A 17,139-nucleotide genomic window follows, 5' to 3' on the forward strand; every position below is an offset into this window, starting at 1 on the left:
ACGCGAAGGTCGCGAGTTCGATCCCCTCATGGGCCACAAATTTTACTTCAAGCGTAAATAATTTTAAGAGTTTATTGTTTGTAAGGTCGTGTCGATCAATTGCTCATGTGAAGCATTCGTTAAGGCCCATTAGCTCAGTTGGTTAGAGCGTCGTGCTAATAACGCGAAGGTCGCGGGTTCGATCCCCTCATGGCCACAAATTTTATTGTAAGCGTAAATAATTGTAAGAGTTTATTGTTTGTAAGGCCGCGTCGATCAATTGCTCATGTGAAGCATTCGTTAAGGCCCATTAGCTCAGTTGGTTAGAGCGTCGTGCTAATAACGCGAAGGTCGCGAGTTCGATCCCCTCATGGGCCACAAATTTTACTTCAAGCGTAAATAATTTTAAGAGTTCATTGTTTGTAAGGTCGTGTCGATCAATTGCTCATGTGAAGCATTCGTTAAGGCCCATTAGCTCAGTTGGTTAGAGCGTCGTGCTAATAACGCGAAGGTCGCGGGTTCGATCCCCTCATGGGCCACAAATTTTACTTCAAGCGTAAATAATTTTAAGAGTTCATTGTTTGTAAGGTCGTGTCGATCAATTGCTCATGTGAAGCATTCGTTAAGGCCCATTAGCTCAGTTGGTTAGAGCGTCGTGCTAATAACGCGAAGGTCGCGGGTTCGATCCCCTCATGGGCCACAAATTTTATTGTAAGCGTAAATAATTTTAAGAGTTTATTGTTTGTAAGGTCGTGTCGATCAATTGCTCATGTGAAGCATTCGTTAAGGCCCATTAGCTCAGTTGGTTAGAGCGTCGTGCTAATAACGCGAAGGTCGCGGGTTCGATCCCCTCATGGGCCACAAATTTTATTGTAAGCGTAAATAATAAGAGTTATTGTTTGTAAGGTCGTGTCGATCAATTGCTCATGTGAAGCATTCGTTAAGGCCCATTAGCTCAGTTGGTTAGAGCGTCGTGCTAATAACGCGAAGGTCGCGGGTTCGATCCCCTCATGGGCCACAAATTTTATTGTAGCGTAAATAATTGTAAGAGTTTATTGTTTGTAAGGTCGTGTCGATCAATTGCTCATGTGAAGCATTCGTTAAGGCCCATTAGCTCAGTTGGTTAGAGCGTCGTGCTAATAACGCGAAGGTCGCGGGTTCGATCCCCTCATGGGCCACAAATTTTACTTCAAGCGTAAATAATTTTAAGAGTTCATTGTTTGTAAGGTCGTGTCGATCAATTGCTCATGTGAAGCATTCGTTAAGGCCCATTAGCTCAGTTGGTTAGAGCGTCGTGCTAATAACGCGAAGGTCGCGGGTTCGATCCCCTCATGGACCACAATTTTATTGTAAGCGTAAATAATTTAAGAGTTTATTGTTTGTAAGGTCGTGTCGATCAATTGCTCATGTGAAGCATTCGTTAAGGCCTATTAGCTCAGATGGTTAGAGCGTCGTGCTAATAACGCGAAGGTCGCGGGTTCGATCCCCTCATGGGCCACAAATTTTATTGTAAGCGTAAATAATAAGTTTATTGTTTGTAAGGTCGTGTCGATCAATTGCTCATGTGAAGCATTCGTTAAGGCCCATTAGCTCAGTTGGTTAGAGCGTCGTGCTAATAACGCGAAGGTCGCGGGTTCGATCCCCTCATGGGCCACAAATTTTATTGTAAGCGTAAATAATTGTAAGAGTTCATTGTTTGTAAGGTCGTGTCGATCAATTGCTCATGTGAAGCATTCGTTAAGGCCCATTAGCTCAGTTGGTTAGAGCGTCGTGCTAATAACGCGAAGGTCGCGGGTTCGATCCCCTCATGGGCCACAAATTTTACTTCAAGCGTAAATAATTTTAAGAGTTCATTGTTTGTAAGGTCGTGTCGATCAATTGCTCATGTCAAGCGTTCGCTAAGGCCCATTAGCTCAGTTGGTTAGAGCGTCGTGCTAATAACGCGAAGGTCGCGGGTTCGATCCCCTCATGGGCCACAAATTTTATTGTAAGCGTAAATAATTATAAGAGTTTATTGTTTGTAAGGTCGTGTCGATCAATTGCTCATGTGAAGCATTCGTTAAGGCCTATTAGCTCAGATTTAGAGCTCAGACGTGCTAATAACGCGAAGGTCGCGGGTTCGATCCCCTCATGGGCCACAATTTTATTGTAAGCGTAAATAATTGTAAGAGTTTCATTGTTTGTAAGGTCGTGTCGATCAATTGCTCATGTGAAGCATTTGTCGAGGCCCATTAGCTCAGTTGGTTAGAGCGTCGTGCTAATAACGCGAAGGTCGCGAGTTCGATCCCCTCATGGCCACAAATTTTTACTTCAAGCGTAAATAATTTTAAGAGTTTATTGTTTGTAAGGTCGTGTCGATCAATTGCTCATGTGAAGCATTCGTTAAGGCCCATTAGCTCAGTTCGATCCCCTCATGGGCCACAAATTTTATTGTAAGCGTAAATAATTGTAAGAGTTTATTGTTTGTAAGGCCGCGTCGATCAATTGCTCATGTGAAGCATTCGTTAAGGCCCATTAGCTCAGTTGGTTAGAGCGTCGTGCTAATAACGCGAAGGTCGCGGGTTCGATCCCCTCATGGGCCACAAATTTTATTGTAAGCGTAAATAATTGTAAGAGTTCATTGTTTGTAAGGTCGTGTCGATCAATTGCTCATGTGAAGCATTCGTTAAGGCCCATTAGCTCAGTTGGTTAGAGCGTCGTGCTAATAACGCGAAGGTCGCGGGTTCGATCCCCTCATGGGCCACAAATTTTATTGTAAGCGTAAATAATTGTAAGAGTTTATTGTTTGTAAGGCCGCGTCGATCAATTGCTCATGTGAAGCATTCGTTAAGGCCCATTAGCTCAGTTGGTTAGAGCGTCGTGCTAATAACGCGAAGGTCGCGAGGTTCGATCCCCTCATGGGCCACAAATTTTACTTCAAGCGTAAATAATTTTAAGAGTTCATTGTTTGTAAGGTCGTGTCGATCAATTGCTCATGTGAAGCATTCGTTAAGGCCCATTAGCTCAGTTGGTTAGAGCGTCGTGCTAATAACGCGAAGGTCGCGGGTTCGATCCCCTCATGGGCCACAAATTTTATTGTAAGCGTAAATAATTGTAAGAGTTTATTGTTTGTAAGGTCGTGTCGATCAATTGCTCATGTGAAGCATTCGTTAAGGCCCATTAGCTCAGTTGGTTAGAGCGTCGTGCTAATAACGCGAAGGTCGCGGGTTTGATTCCCTCATGGGCCACAAATTTTATTGTAAGCGTAAAAAATTGTAAGAGTTTATTATTTGTAAGGTCGTGTCGATCAATTGCTCATGTGAAGCATTTGTCGAGGCCCATTAGCTCAGTTGGTTAGAGCGTCGTGCTAATAACGCGAAGGTCGCGAGTTCGATCCCCTCATGGGCCACAAATTTTACTTCAAGCGTAAATAATTTTAAGAGTTCATTGTTTGTAAGGTCGTGTCGATCAATTGCTCATGTGAAGCATTCGTTAAGGCCCATTAGCTCAGTTGGTTAGAGCGTCGTGCTAATAACGCGAAGGTCGCAGGTTCGATCCCCTCATGGGCCACAAACTTTATTGTAAGCGTAAATAATTGTAAGAGTTTATTGTTTGTAAGGCCGCGTCGATCAATTGCTCATGTGAAGCATTCGTTAAGGCTCATTAGCTCAGTTGGTTAGAGCGTCGTGGTAATAACGCGAAGGTCGCGAGTTCGATCCCCTCATGGGCCACAAATTTTATTGTAAGCGTAAATAATTGTAAGAGTTTATTGTTTGTAAGGCCGCGTCGATCAATTGCTCATGTGAAGCATTCGTTAAGGCCCATTAGCTCAGTTGGTTAGAGCGTCGTGCTAATAACGCGAAGGTCGCGAGTTCGATCCCCTCATGGGCCACAAATTTTACTTCAAGCGTAAATAATTTTAAGAGTTCATTGTTTGTAAGGTCGTGTCGATCAATTGCTCATATGAAGCATTCGCTAAGGCCCATTAGCTCAGTTGGTTAGAGCGTCGTGCTAATAACGCGAAGGTCGCGGGTTCGATCCCCCCATGGGCCACAAATTTTATTGTAAGCGTAAATAATTGTAAGAGTTTATTGTTTGTAAGGCCGCGTCGATCAATTGCTCATGTGAAGCATTCGTTAAGGCCCATTAGCTCAGTTGGTTAGAGCGTCGTGCTAATAACGCGAAGGTCGCGAGTTCGATCCTCTCATGGGCCACAAATTTTACTTCAAGCGTAAATAATTTTAAGAGTTCATTGTTTGTAAGGTCGTGTCGATCAATTGCTCATGTAAAGCATTCGTTAAGGCCCATTAGCTCAGTTGGTTAGAGCGTCGTGCTAATAACGCGAAGGTCGCAGGTTCGATCCCCTCATGGGCCACAAACTTTATTGTAAGCGTAAATAATTGTAAGAGTTTATTGTTTGTAAGGCCGCGTCGATCAATTGCTCATGTGAAGCATTCGTCGGGGCCCATTAGCTCAGTTGGTTAGAGCGTCGTGCTAATAACGCGAAGGTCGCGGGTTCGATCCCCTCATGGGCCACAAATTTCATTGTAAGCGTAAATAATTGTAAGAGTTCATAGTTTGTAAGGTCGTGTCGATCAATTACTCATGTGAAGCATTTGACGAAGCCCATTAGCTCAGTTGGTTAGAGCGTCGTGCTAATAACGCGAAGATCGCGAGTTCGATCCCCTCATGGCCTACAAATTTTACTTCAAGCGTAAATAATTTTAAGAGTTCATTGTTTGTAAGGTCGTGTCGATCAATTGCTCATGTGAAGCATTCGTTAAGGCCCTTTAGCTCAGTTGGTTAGAGCGTCGTGTTAATAACGCGAAGGTCGCGGGTTTGATCCCCTCATGGGCCACAAATTTTATTGTAAACGTAAATAATTGTAAGAGTTTATTGTTTGTAAGGCCGCGTTGATCAATTGCTCATGTGAAGCATTCGTCGAGGCCCATTAGCTCAGCTGGTTAGAGCGTCGTGCTAATAACGCGAAGGTCCCCTCATGGGCCACAAATTTTATTGTAAGCGTAAATAATTGCAAGAGTTCATTGTTTGTAAGGCCGTGTCGATCAATTGCTCATGTGAAGCATTCGTCGAGGCTCATTAGCTCAGTTTGTAACGTCGTGTCGATCAGTTTACATTTTAAGGCCTATTAGCTCAGTTGGTTAGAAAGTCGTGTTATTATGGGGAAAAATAATGAACTAAACTAGCAAATGGATAAAAACTAAGAAAACTAGTTGAAAGTGGCAATCTAAGAAATCTTTTTAAATTATTTGTATTTTTTTTCTTGTATTGAATTTTCTTTTACCTTTCTCTTTCATATTTTATATTATTTAAGTTAAATTTTTTTTATCTGTTAAATCTTTACCCGAAAAGACTATAATTACATGTCACAACCGTATCTAGCGCACGCTTTTGACTGAGCTAAATTATCTACACAAAAACTAATTGCTAAATAACTACTTATGTTCAACTTATAGCAAAAAAACAAACGTGGTGATTTCCATCTACATACAAATAACAGTTATTATTAGAAGAAATCGGATGGAAAAAACTTTCTTTTGACTCTTTAAAAGCAATGCGGTTTATAGATCATGTTAATGACCCTTTGGACCCTATCTCAAAGTATACAGTTTAGCTGATATGAGTACCCTAGTACAACCGTACCCAGACCCCCCTGCTAATTGATATGAATTGTACAGTTTTTCATTCTTTCAAAATCTCATTTAGCTAATTTCACTAGAATTTAGCAAAAACTCTTATGTTTAAATGATGATTTCAGTTTTACTATTAATCTGCAGCGATTGCAGTTGATGCAATATGATCTTTGGTATGAAGTGGGATGAGAAAATAGTGGTATGAAACTGTTCAGATTTTGAGAATCCTTTTATTGTTTCATATTGGTCAATATTCTACTCACGTAGAGTCCTCTATCTGTCTATCGCAATGCAATGCGCAGAGACACTTGCAAAATTCATAACATATATAATAATATATTTTATAATTCGTTGTATCCATATACATATACTAGAAAATCTGGCGGTCATGCAAAATGATTCCAGTTCCAGATATAATAAATTGTAATGGTGCAAAAATGTTCTTCTTCGTGATTTGATAAACGAACAATATAACTCTGTACATATTTATAACAAATATTTGTACTAATTTTCTTTAATTTCTCACGAGTTTAGTAATATATATGATTAACATAATAAATAGTAATGAACAAATATTTTATTGCTGTATATAATACATATTGAAATTTCATCGTTTCTTTGTAATCAATTGATGATTTTTTTTAATCAAACTTTGTATGATGTAAGTTCAAGATCTAAGCGAACATCTATAATATTATAGTGCTACAATCTACAAATAGTGGTGCAATTTAAAAAAAACAGATATGTTTAGAATAATTTGAGTGTCAAGGCCTCAAAAATTTATTGATATAAATTTTAACCCTTTTCACTCGCGAATTGCAGAAGCAATACGTTCATATTATTACATTATATAATTACAGTGCCGTCAGTGGAAAGGGTTAAAACTATCTAAATTTAAATTAAAATTCATAGAAATGTGAACAAAATTTGTACTTATTATTGAAATCTCTATAAAATATCTGATAATTTATTGTGCATATGTTTAATAATCATTTTTTACCCGCAAAATGAGTTTTTTTTTCTTTTTTTATCGGATCTCCGAAACAGCTGTACCTTCCTAAAAATTTATTCAGTTCTTCATTTTGACAAGACAATTAGAATTTTTTTAATCATTTAAATCGGACGCTCCGTTCTCTCAATTTCGACAATACAATTAGAATGTTTTTTAAATCATTTAAATCGAACGCTCCGTTCCATCGAAACGGTTGGACCTGCCTTTGCCAAAAACTAATTAGCACACCCCTCTTAATTTTTTGGGCGAATAATTGCATCCAAACATACAATACACACAAAAACAATTCCAAAATGTTAATCTTCGAAACGCAAAGATATCAAAAATTTTCATTTTTTTTTTTTGCGATCACTATAACTTACCTTAAGGAAATTAAAAAAACATTCGATTCCTATTGATGATAAGGAGACGTGCTGATTAGTTTTTAATAAAGACAGGTACAGCGGTTTTGGAGATACGGAGCAAAGATTGCAGAAAAAAGAAATTAAGTTTTTGAGAGAAAAGATCATCCGATTTGATGATTCTACAAAAATTAAATTTATAATGACGGGAAGAAGTGGTGGCTAGTTCTTGTCAAATATTTGATTTCAATGATTCAAATAACTTTATGCTTGTATTGACAATGTCAAGAAACGATTAGTTTTTGGGAAATGCATATTTTTTTTCAAAATTTCAAAAAAAAATAATAATTTCCAAAAAAATATTTTTATAAAATATGAAATTTTTTTCCGATTTAAATTTCAATTCCAGCTAAAAATTAAAACACACAAAGCCGTTTCGAGCTAGTTTGTCTGTTCTTTAGTGCATTATATTTTATCTAGTAGTAGGTACGAGACTGGTAGAACTTTTTCTGATTTGTCACAGGAACAATTAGATGTTCGTAGTATATAACTAATTTCAAAGACTAAAATACGAAATCGCCGATCAGACGATATTTCCCCTAAGACATTAAAGTTTTTCAGTCACCGGAAAATGCACGTAAGTTTCTTCAATAGAAATGGTTAATATTTTAGTGTCTATGTACTTTGAACACAGTATGAGATATAAAATATAAATTTGATTATGATAAAATAGGCAACAAAATCACCAGTCTGAATATACTTAAAATTAATAAATATTAGTCAAATATAAACTTTGATAAAATGTATTAAAAGTAAAAAGGAAAAGAGGTGTGTGGAAAGAGGATTTCATTGTTTTCATTTTTAAATCTCAAGGCAATTCGTAGGATATTTCAATTTATTTTATGAATGCGTTTTGCACAATATCTATCCATATTCGAGAATTTCCGGCGTTGACATAAAAAATTATAGCACGTTACAACGTGAATAAACATGAAGTTGAAATGGAATGTACGCATATGACAATAAAAATGCCGTTTGCACATGCTAACCAAATCACACGAATAAAAAAAAATTGGGGTGTGCATTTTACTTTGTATTCAGCGAATACAAATAAAATCTATCGTATATTCATTTATTGGTCTGCTAGACTTTTTGTGTTTTTTGCTGTAATTAAATCATTATTATCAGCAGAAAATCATTTATTGAAGTATACAAATAATTAGAACTTTAGTAAAGGTTTTACTTACGTTTTTTGCTTACTTGCAGTATTAGCCATTTATTCAACTTTTCTTTATACATTTAACACTATTTTTGATATACCATATACAACTTGCATCATGACATATACAATTGTTATTATATCATATACTATCTTTATATACTCTATACTACCCAATTTTCTTTATAACTGACTTCTTCAGGTTCTTCATTCTTCATTTTCTTATAACCTTGCTTTTTCTTCTCAACTTCTAATACTAATCTTTCTCAAACCAACAATTTAAATTTTACTCAAATCCAATGTAATAAATCAAATGACAATCCTATGTCAGTGCCAGGACTCAAACCGAGTAACTTTGACGTGTGAGTCGGGCATGCTTTTGACTGAGCTATTTCGGCCTCTTAGTAAAGGGTGTACTATAACAGATAGAAATATTATTGTATGAGAAATATCATTTATTCGCCATTGAACAAATAAGTTTTAGTTACCATAAAATCGGATCAATTTCCACATTTTACAACATAATGTAAAAGTTTCGTTTTGATTCAAATTCAATAAACTTTTATCTGATAGCTCAATATTTTTATCTTTGTTCATTATAAACAGAAATGCTCAAGCAGGAGAATCGAAACAAAAGTATATCTCATGGATTGGTTTGGTAAAATATTTTAGAGAGTAATTTAAGTACATATTTCGTAAGACAGTTACGAAACCGTAAAAACAAAAAAAACTGCTACGTAACCATTCTATCACTTATTAGGTATAAAAATCACAAATTGATAATCTTAGAAACATTCATCACTATAAGCGGGGAGTGATGTGGCGATCAAGTAAGCAGAGGATAAGAAAACATTGTGTCATGATTTTTTTTTATTTTTGTGAATGAGGAGATTTTTGATATACTTTTATTCAATTGGAAAGTTTATTATAATAAATTAGTACATATTGTAGTACATTGCTACAATACTAAAAGTATGTTTATAATGAATCAGAAGTATCGGGTTCGATACCCGCTTCGAACTGCTTGACGTCAAGCAGAAGAACAAAGTCTTTAGATTACAAATATAGATTTCAGTAAGTTTTCAAGTAAAAAAGCCCTTAACTGGCATTGCTGAATCAATAAAAATTCATCAGTGTTAAAGTAACTGTGAAAATAAAATTTATCACTTAGAGATGGGATGGGACACTGTTTGGCTCGCTATTTATAAAAAAATTGGCGTTGTTTGTAAGTTATTCATCACAACAGCTCTCATAATCCGTAAGCTTTGATCTCTCTTCACACCAAAAAAGATAATATATGTATAACATTCAGAACTATTCATTTTTTTAAATTAGTACTGAAATCTGGCATCAGAAACCTGATAAGTAATTCTAAACCGTTAATGGCAGGTAACATAAGAGGTGAAGAAAAGTATCAAACAATGAGATGTTTTAATACCACTTGCACGTTCATTGCTAGTAGTATAAAACGCGAAGAATATTAAACCGGGATGGAACTAGCTGTAAGTGGAATTCTGTCTTAAGGCAATTAGGGTATCGTGCCTTAAGGCAAATTGCTGGAACTTCCCGTACCAAATATTTTTATTTTTTTAAAAACGATTAACATTTTTGAAAAAAAATTACTTTGAAAAAATAAGATTTTTGAGAAACTATAAATTGGACAAAAAATTAGTTTTTTTTGAAAAAAAAAAATTTAAAAAAAAAAAATTAAAAAAAAAAAAAAAAATTAAAAAAAAGTTTTTTTTTAAAAAAAAAAAAAATTTCTTTATTTTGACATATTGTGGAAGATCTGAACTTTTTTTTCAAAGCAATCGTACTGCTTTAACTGCATAAGGACAAAATATAAAGCGCGTAAGCGCGGCGTCGCTGTCTAACGCGTAAGCATTGGTACGGAACCCATAGGAATGTTAACAAAATGTATACTTATTGTTAAAATCTCTATAAAATATCTGATAATTTGATGTGCATATGTCTAATGATCATTTTTGACCGCCAAATGGCTCATTTTTTTTCCCTCTATATCTCCGAAACTGCTGGACCTACCTTCATGAAAATTGTATCGATTCTTCATCTTGTCAATACAAATAAAATGTTTTTTTAATTATTCAAATCGGACGCTCCTTTCTCTTAAAAACGGAGGTATCGTTTTTGGCACTTTTTGCCCCGTATCTTCGGAACGGCTAGACCTGCCTTCGCCAAAAACTAATCAGCACGTCTCCTTATCAATACAAATCGAATTTTTTTTGAATTATTGAAATCGGTTGATCCGTGTTCCCGAAATCGTCGACGAAAATTTGTATCCGCACATACATACACACACGTACATACATACATACATACATACACACACACACACACACATACATCCATTTTTTCTAAGGTATGCCAAAATGTTCAGTTGTTTTTTTTGCGATTACTATAACTTGCCCTACGGGAAGTTAAAAAGTAGTTTTGAGCTTTGGCACATTTATGTTCATATAAAATAATATCAGTTCATATAAAATAATATTTACGCGAAAGTCGCCTTTATCAGTTCAAAATTTTATGCTCTGCCAACCTTATTTACTAATATTATTTAACAAGTATTATAATAGTTGATAAATAAATGGAAAAATATAACAGCTATATTATATTCCTATGCATTTGCATAAACATATATTATGGTATACTTTACGTTCATTCCATTTTAATATTTCGTACATACCTAGCATTTTCGCTTTCAGTTTACGATCATACATCCAGACATATGTTTCCAATATTGCGCATCTTAGTTATTTAAATGATGTTTGAATTAATTTAAAAATCACGATGGAATTCCATGTCTGGGCTTCCCAGACATACACCCACACTCTTCCTGACGCGTTAACTCAACTGTGAAGATCATAGTCTCAAAAAGGCTGGCGCATATATGGAGCATTGACACTCTCGTAGACTGTTAAATAGCAAAGTTTTTAGGTCTCATTAGGTAATATTAAATTTGCTAATGAAATACAATCACGTTGTGAAAACTTGTGATATCAGGTTGCTCCCAGCGCAGCATATGTATTTGGAAGCATTTTTCGCAACAATGCCAATCTATAATTTCAAGCAAATAATAACCAGCAGCATTAGAAGGCAAATCGTTAAATTGCCTTCTGTTTGAATATTTACCGTAGTATAATTATTTATAACTGCTTATAAGGCACTTAAATTCTGATTACTTATCGAATAAATTACAACAAAAAGCAAGATGAATTGTATCAATACTGCATTATATCAGGTTGCTTTCAGCACAGGATATGTTTTTGGAAGCTTCTAATCTTAAGTAAAGTTTGTTTTTTGTTGATTTGATTGCCGTCTAGAAATAATCCTGATTTCTGTTTATATATAAACCGTTTAATAGTTAAACAGATAAACAAATGAACATCCTAATAAGTGGTGCTTTCGATATCGAAATCGCATTTTTTCTATAATATTATTTTTGGTTCGGTTTCAGAAATCCTCTTAAAAATATTCGTAAATATTTTTCTGGGCTATTTTCAATCCGCAGCAGACATCATTCTACTTTACAAAAATAATAAACAAATCTTGCAATTAAAGACCGTACTCTGAAATAAATTAATCAATAAAATATTTTGGCCATTTTTAAATATTATCGATATAAGTTTTAAATTATCAATACGTAGAAAGTTATATTATAAACGTATGTGAAATAAATATTTGCTTAAAACTATAAGAGTAAAAATCAAACTTTATCTTGAGACTCATTGACACAATTTCATTAAATTTAAAAAGTATAAGTTTAATGCCTTGAAGTATACGAAACTACAAATATATCTATTTCATCAAGTTCCCGTAGGGTAATCGTCCAAAAATCGAAAATCATAATTTTTGCATATCTTTACGTTTCAGAGGTTTCTAAACATTTTGGAATATCATAGAAACAATAAATTTATGTGTAATATTTACAATATTAGTGTATATGTGTGTATGTGTGGATACAATGTTTTGTCGACGTTTTTGGGTGCACCGCTACACCGATTTGTTTCATTCAAAAAGCTTTCGAATCTTTTTGATCAGAAATCGTTCTGATTAGTTTAGATAGATAGATTGATAGATTGATGCAGCCGTTTCGGAGATACTCTGTGGTAGAGTATTTTCGATTTATGTCAAACGTCGGTGCTACCTTTTTCTTTTTAAAGTCTGAATATCTTTTATGAAAAAAAATCACAGCACGCCAAATTAATCTTAAACGGCATAAGCCTATTTGATTTGTTTCAAACGTTGGTGTTTGAGTAGTTTTTTTACAGAGTTAAAAAGAGACAAGATTTTCGTAACAATCACTGCATATCTCTCATGAAGTTAGAAGGAGCCTATACGTGAGAGACATCAACCTCATAAATGTTGTTATAAATACTTATATTAAAATAATAATAATTTTTTACGAATATTTTTTTCTGATATTTTGGATTGATAACTCGAAAATTAATTCGCCTCCTGTGAGGTTTGAACTCACGACCACCCCTGGTTTACAAGACCAGTGCTCTGCCACTGAGCTAAAGAGGCCACATGTTTAAACAGAAAAAGATCCAAAAATGGTCATTCAGTTTTAGAGATAATGGAGTGTCCGATTTGAACAATTCAAAAAACATTTTATTTGTATTTATTTATTTATTTATTTATTTATTAATTTTACAAGCCGTCGGTATAATATTTAATATTATAATAAGGCTTAAGTCATTATTTTATAGGTTTAATATAATTTAATTAATTATTAGCTATTTCATTACTTAATTTATTTACTATAAACCTATTTATATTTTACTTAATTATAATTTTTTTTTTTTAAATATAACTAGTTTGTTTGTTACAAGTGTTTTTAAAAATTTAATAAGTAATTTTAATAAGCTTTACAATACATACTTTTACAATATTAACAAATTTTAGGTTATTTTATGATATTTTAACAAATTTAAGTATCTTATATTATTGTAATTATTATTATTATTAATGCTATCATTTTTATTGTTATTGTTAAATATTTTTACAATTTTTTTTTCTTTTACAAATTTTTAGGTATTTTGATGAAGGAAATATTTTGTTTCACAATTTTTAAGTGTTTTTAAATATAAGTTTTTGGTTAACTAATTATTAAGTATTTTAACAATAACAGTCAAAATAAAAAAATTAAAATTTTGTTTCACAATTTTAAAGTGTTTTGAATTATAAGTTTTTAGTTAACTAATTATTAAGTATTTTAACAATAACAGTCTTATGAAAATAATAATTAGGAAAAAAAAAAAAAAAAAAAAAAAAAAAAAGTTTCTCAAATTTTTTGTTTTTTAAATTGTAAGTGTTTAATTAACTAATTATTAAGTATTTTAACAATATAACAATAACAGTTATATAAAACAAAAAAAGAAAAAATAAACAAAGAAAGAAATAATAATAATAATAATAATAATAATAATAATAGTAATTTAGAAGTATTTAGTTTAACGAACGAATTATGTTGTCACGAGCATAGTAGACATAGACATGGCTGGTAGGTGACATCAGTTAGTTTGGGCCCGTAGATTCGTAGGGATTTTTACCATCGTCGATCCATCGATCTTGCTGCTGCCTGTAATAGAGACCAGGCATATGCACATCAAATTTTATAGAGATCTTAATAATATGTATACATTTTTTTGGGTTTTGTACCAAAATTTTTAATTTTTAAGTTCATTTATATTTTTTTTTGTTTTTTTTTATTACAATCTGTCACACTTAAGACATTGAGTAATTTTTTTGACTTTTTCTTATTATATGAACGGATGGCAACCCAGTAGTTGTCCAGTCCAGGTTTGACTAATTTTCTATACTCGAAGGATTTGTTGACTTTTTATAGATGCAACTATACCCACGAGAGGCGATTTTCACTTGAGGCTTTATTTGAGATCTATAACCTCAAGTGGAAATTTGACATCAAAGTTGCCTGATGTCGGGCTACGGCGGTAGCGGGAATCGATCCGGCGAACCTGGAACTAGTTGGTGCAGGCCCACGCTCTAACCGATATCGCCAATAACCGATGGTTCAAGCAAATGTTCTCGACATTTTCGACAGTATGATGCAATAACCGATTTGTATGATTGAATAAAAACATTCGGTTTTCGGTAAAAACTCGATCGCGAGGCGTTTTTGCAAAAGGCACATCTTGCCGTTTCGGAGCTATGGAGCGCAAAGGGTGCAAAAATGGTCATGTAGTTTTTGAGAGAACGGATCATCCGATTAGATTAATTCAAAAAACATGTGGGGTGGTCTTAAATTAATTCATTAGGATCCTCATAAATTAATTCATAGTGTGGAGGCTAGTAGTCATATTACTATTTTTCTATAGTAGGACAGCTAGTGTCGCTGCAAACATTTTGCTTCAGTAGACTATGCGCAAAAATGCTTTTACAAAATATTACGTAATTTTGAAAATCAAAAAAAAAAATTCTAAATTTTCAAACAAAATTTGAAGTTTCAAACAATTCGAAATTTTTCATCATTTTCAAAAAACATCTAAATTTTGAAACATTTTAAACAATATAAAATTAGAAAAAAAACAATTTCGTACAGAAATTTAAGAATATTTCGAAATTTTCAGAAAAATCAAATATTTTCAAAAATTTCCAAATTGTCAAAAAAATTAAAAATAGATTTTTTCGAAAAATTCCAAAAAAAATCGAACTTTTAAAAAATTTACCAAAGTTTCAAACTTATCAGAAAAATCAAATTCAAAAACAATTGAACAAATTTCTTGTAAACATGACATAATTCCTTATAGAATACGCTCGTCGCCCAATTTAATAAGCACTTATTTACAGTATGTATTTATAAAAATTTATTTGAAATTATTTAAAACAATTATTCATTATTTTCATTCCACGAATGTTTAATTACGGTACAGGAAGTTCCAGCAATTGGCCTTAAGGCACGGAGCTATGCACGTCTAGTTTATACTTTTCTTTTGTATAGTACCGTATATTTTCTACGTTGCTATCCGTCTGTAGTTCACTGTCTGAGACCACCGAAGTCAAAATAAACGAAATATCTCTCCGCATGTCTGGCAGCACATACGAGGATGACTCATTGCAGTATATAGACGTTTTTAAGAATATCTTCCATGATTTTAGTTGCGAGTTTTAGCATGCACGATATTAATTCTTTTTTTCGTCCGTTTCACTCTCTCGACAATGTTCAACACACGGCGATGTTTTGACGTTTTGACTAATCGGCGGCATGATTTTTCAACGCCGACGATCGTCATGACTTCGGTGTTTTGTTTGCATTCGCTCGAGTGTCGCATTCTGCAGAACTACCGTGACAAATTCATTGGTCACTGTGATAGAATTAATTTCTACATTTTTAGTTCCAATTAATTTTGCTGGTTTAAAAACGATTTCATTATGGATTGATATTGTTATAAGATGTTGAGTGTTTTGTGAAATTGTTGTGACACTTGGTGGAGAATTAATTAATAATAACAGGAATAAATCACGAATGTTTGTAATGGTATGTAAAAACATATACAGTGGTGGTGATTCTGAAGTATTTTTAAGTATAATATATTTCGATTTTTACTAGTTGATATGTGGAAAATTATGAGTTGATGTATGCTTATAAAAAATCAGTAATTGTAACTTTAAACTTTGCTATTTTTTATGTATTTCGATTTTATGACGCAAATTTTTATAGTGCTTGTCCAACCTGAACAAATAGTTGTACGAGCATGACTGAGTCGCAACTTTGCAGTGTTCATAACTGTTCATAATATTAGTTTATTCAATATTATTTATTCTGAATCAAATACATATATCTAGATTTTTTTATTTATTTTAATTTCAATCTGTCACACGTACGACATTCAGTAATTGTTTTGACTCTTCTTATTATATGAATCTTGAATGGATGGCAACCCAGTAGTTGTCCAGTCCAGTTATGGCTAATTATCTATACTCGAAGTATTTGCTGACATTTTTATTATATATGCAACTATACCCACGGAAGGCGATTTTCACTTGAGGCTATATTTGAGATCTATGACCTCAAGTGGAAATTTGACATCAAAGTTGCCTGATGTCAGGCTTGGCGGTAGCGGGAATCGAACCAGCGAACCCGGGACTAGTTGGTGCTAGCCCATGTTCTAACCGATATCGTCACCGCTGGCTCCTCTTCTTCCTAGAACAGCATACGTGAAATCATATTATTTAATTTTAAAGTCAATCATCGACTCCATCCAACCATTTTTAATATGCCACTGCCAGAAACGTGTTTAGGAAAAAAATACGTCAGGAATACAATACAGTGAACAACCTAGCAATGTAACTTGTGGTCTTGTTTGAGACTCAAAATGTCAGAGAATTATAAACACGCTATTAAAACAGCGATAAAATTCGATGTACATTTTGAGAATTTAATTCAGATAATAGTCATCAAAATTCTATCTTGTTTTATGAAAGAAATAATTAGTACTCTTCTGAATTAGAAACAATAGTATCTAAACTTAACCTATGCTTCATGAGTGAATATTTGTAACAATACTACACTCGTCGGACTGTGAGTTCGCATCTGGAAAACTTCTAATTTTTAACTAATAAGATCTTACATATGGATAATTAAATAAAAAACGGGATAATTAAATAAAAAAAAAAAAATGAACTATTAAAAGTGCCATAAGGGTCAGCGCCAAGTAGTCCCATGTTTGCTGGCTCAATTCTCGCTACCGCCATAGCCCGACATCAGGCAACTTTGATGTCAAATTTACACTTGGGGTTATAGATCTCAAATATAGCCTCAAGTGAAAATCGCCTCTCGTGGGTAGAGTTGCATATATAATGAATATGTCAGCAAATACTTCGAGTAAAGATAATTAGTCATTGGACTAGACAACTACTGGGTTGCCATCCATTCAAGACCCATATAATGAAAAAGTCAAAACAATTACTGAA

At 33.7% G+C, this 17,139-nt stretch overlaps 13 non-coding genes across 13 annotated transcripts; 12 read left to right on the plus strand and 1 right to left on the minus strand.

The window, feature by feature from the left end:
• Positions 1 to 444: 444 nt before the first annotated feature.
• Trnai-aau lies at positions 445 to 518 on the plus strand. The gene has a single exon. It is a non-coding gene; the product is annotated as a tRNA-Ile (tRNA).
• An 87-nt stretch (positions 519 to 605) lies between these two features.
• Trnai-aau lies at positions 606 to 679 on the plus strand. Its single transcript has one exon. It is a non-coding gene; the product is annotated as a tRNA-Ile (tRNA).
• An 87-nt stretch (positions 680 to 766) lies between these two features.
• Positions 767 to 840, plus strand: Trnai-aau. Its single transcript has one exon. It is a non-coding gene; the product is annotated as a tRNA-Ile (tRNA).
• An 83-nt stretch (positions 841 to 923) lies between these two features.
• Positions 924 to 997, plus strand: Trnai-aau. Its single transcript has one exon. It is a non-coding gene; the product is annotated as a tRNA-Ile (tRNA).
• Positions 998 to 1,083: 86 nt separating this feature from the next.
• Trnai-aau lies at positions 1,084 to 1,157 on the plus strand. Its single transcript has one exon. It is a non-coding gene; the product is annotated as a tRNA-Ile (tRNA).
• A 402-nt stretch (positions 1,158 to 1,559) lies between these two features.
• Positions 1,560 to 1,633, plus strand: Trnai-aau. The gene has a single exon. It is a non-coding gene; the product is annotated as a tRNA-Ile (tRNA).
• Positions 1,634 to 1,720: 87 nt separating this feature from the next.
• Positions 1,721 to 1,794, plus strand: Trnai-aau. Its single transcript has one exon. It is a non-coding gene; the product is annotated as a tRNA-Ile (tRNA).
• An 87-nt stretch (positions 1,795 to 1,881) lies between these two features.
• Positions 1,882 to 1,955, plus strand: Trnai-aau. The gene has a single exon. It is a non-coding gene; the product is annotated as a tRNA-Ile (tRNA).
• A 532-nt stretch (positions 1,956 to 2,487) lies between these two features.
• Trnai-aau lies at positions 2,488 to 2,561 on the plus strand. The gene has a single exon. It is a non-coding gene; the product is annotated as a tRNA-Ile (tRNA).
• An 87-nt stretch (positions 2,562 to 2,648) lies between these two features.
• Trnai-aau lies at positions 2,649 to 2,722 on the plus strand. Its single transcript has one exon. It is a non-coding gene; the product is annotated as a tRNA-Ile (tRNA).
• A 249-nt stretch (positions 2,723 to 2,971) lies between these two features.
• On the plus strand, positions 2,972 to 3,045 carry Trnai-aau. Its single transcript has one exon. It is a non-coding gene; the product is annotated as a tRNA-Ile (tRNA).
• A 1,375-nt stretch (positions 3,046 to 4,420) lies between these two features.
• Positions 4,421 to 4,494, plus strand: Trnai-aau. Its single transcript has one exon. It is a non-coding gene; the product is annotated as a tRNA-Ile (tRNA).
• Positions 4,495 to 12,654: 8,160 nt separating this feature from the next.
• Trnat-ugu lies at positions 12,655 to 12,729 on the minus strand. The gene has a single exon. It is a non-coding gene; the product is annotated as a tRNA-Thr (tRNA).
• Between the last annotated feature and the right edge of the window lie 4,410 nt (positions 12,730 to 17,139).

The sequence above is a fragment of the Ctenocephalides felis genome, unplaced genomic scaffold, assembly GCF_003426905.1.
Source record: "Ctenocephalides felis isolate EL2017-DRISC unplaced genomic scaffold, ASM342690v1 CF-g0.4_SCAFFOLD_01170, whole genome shotgun sequence".
Classification (NCBI taxonomy): domain Eukaryota; kingdom Metazoa; phylum Arthropoda; class Insecta; order Siphonaptera; family Pulicidae; genus Ctenocephalides; species Ctenocephalides felis.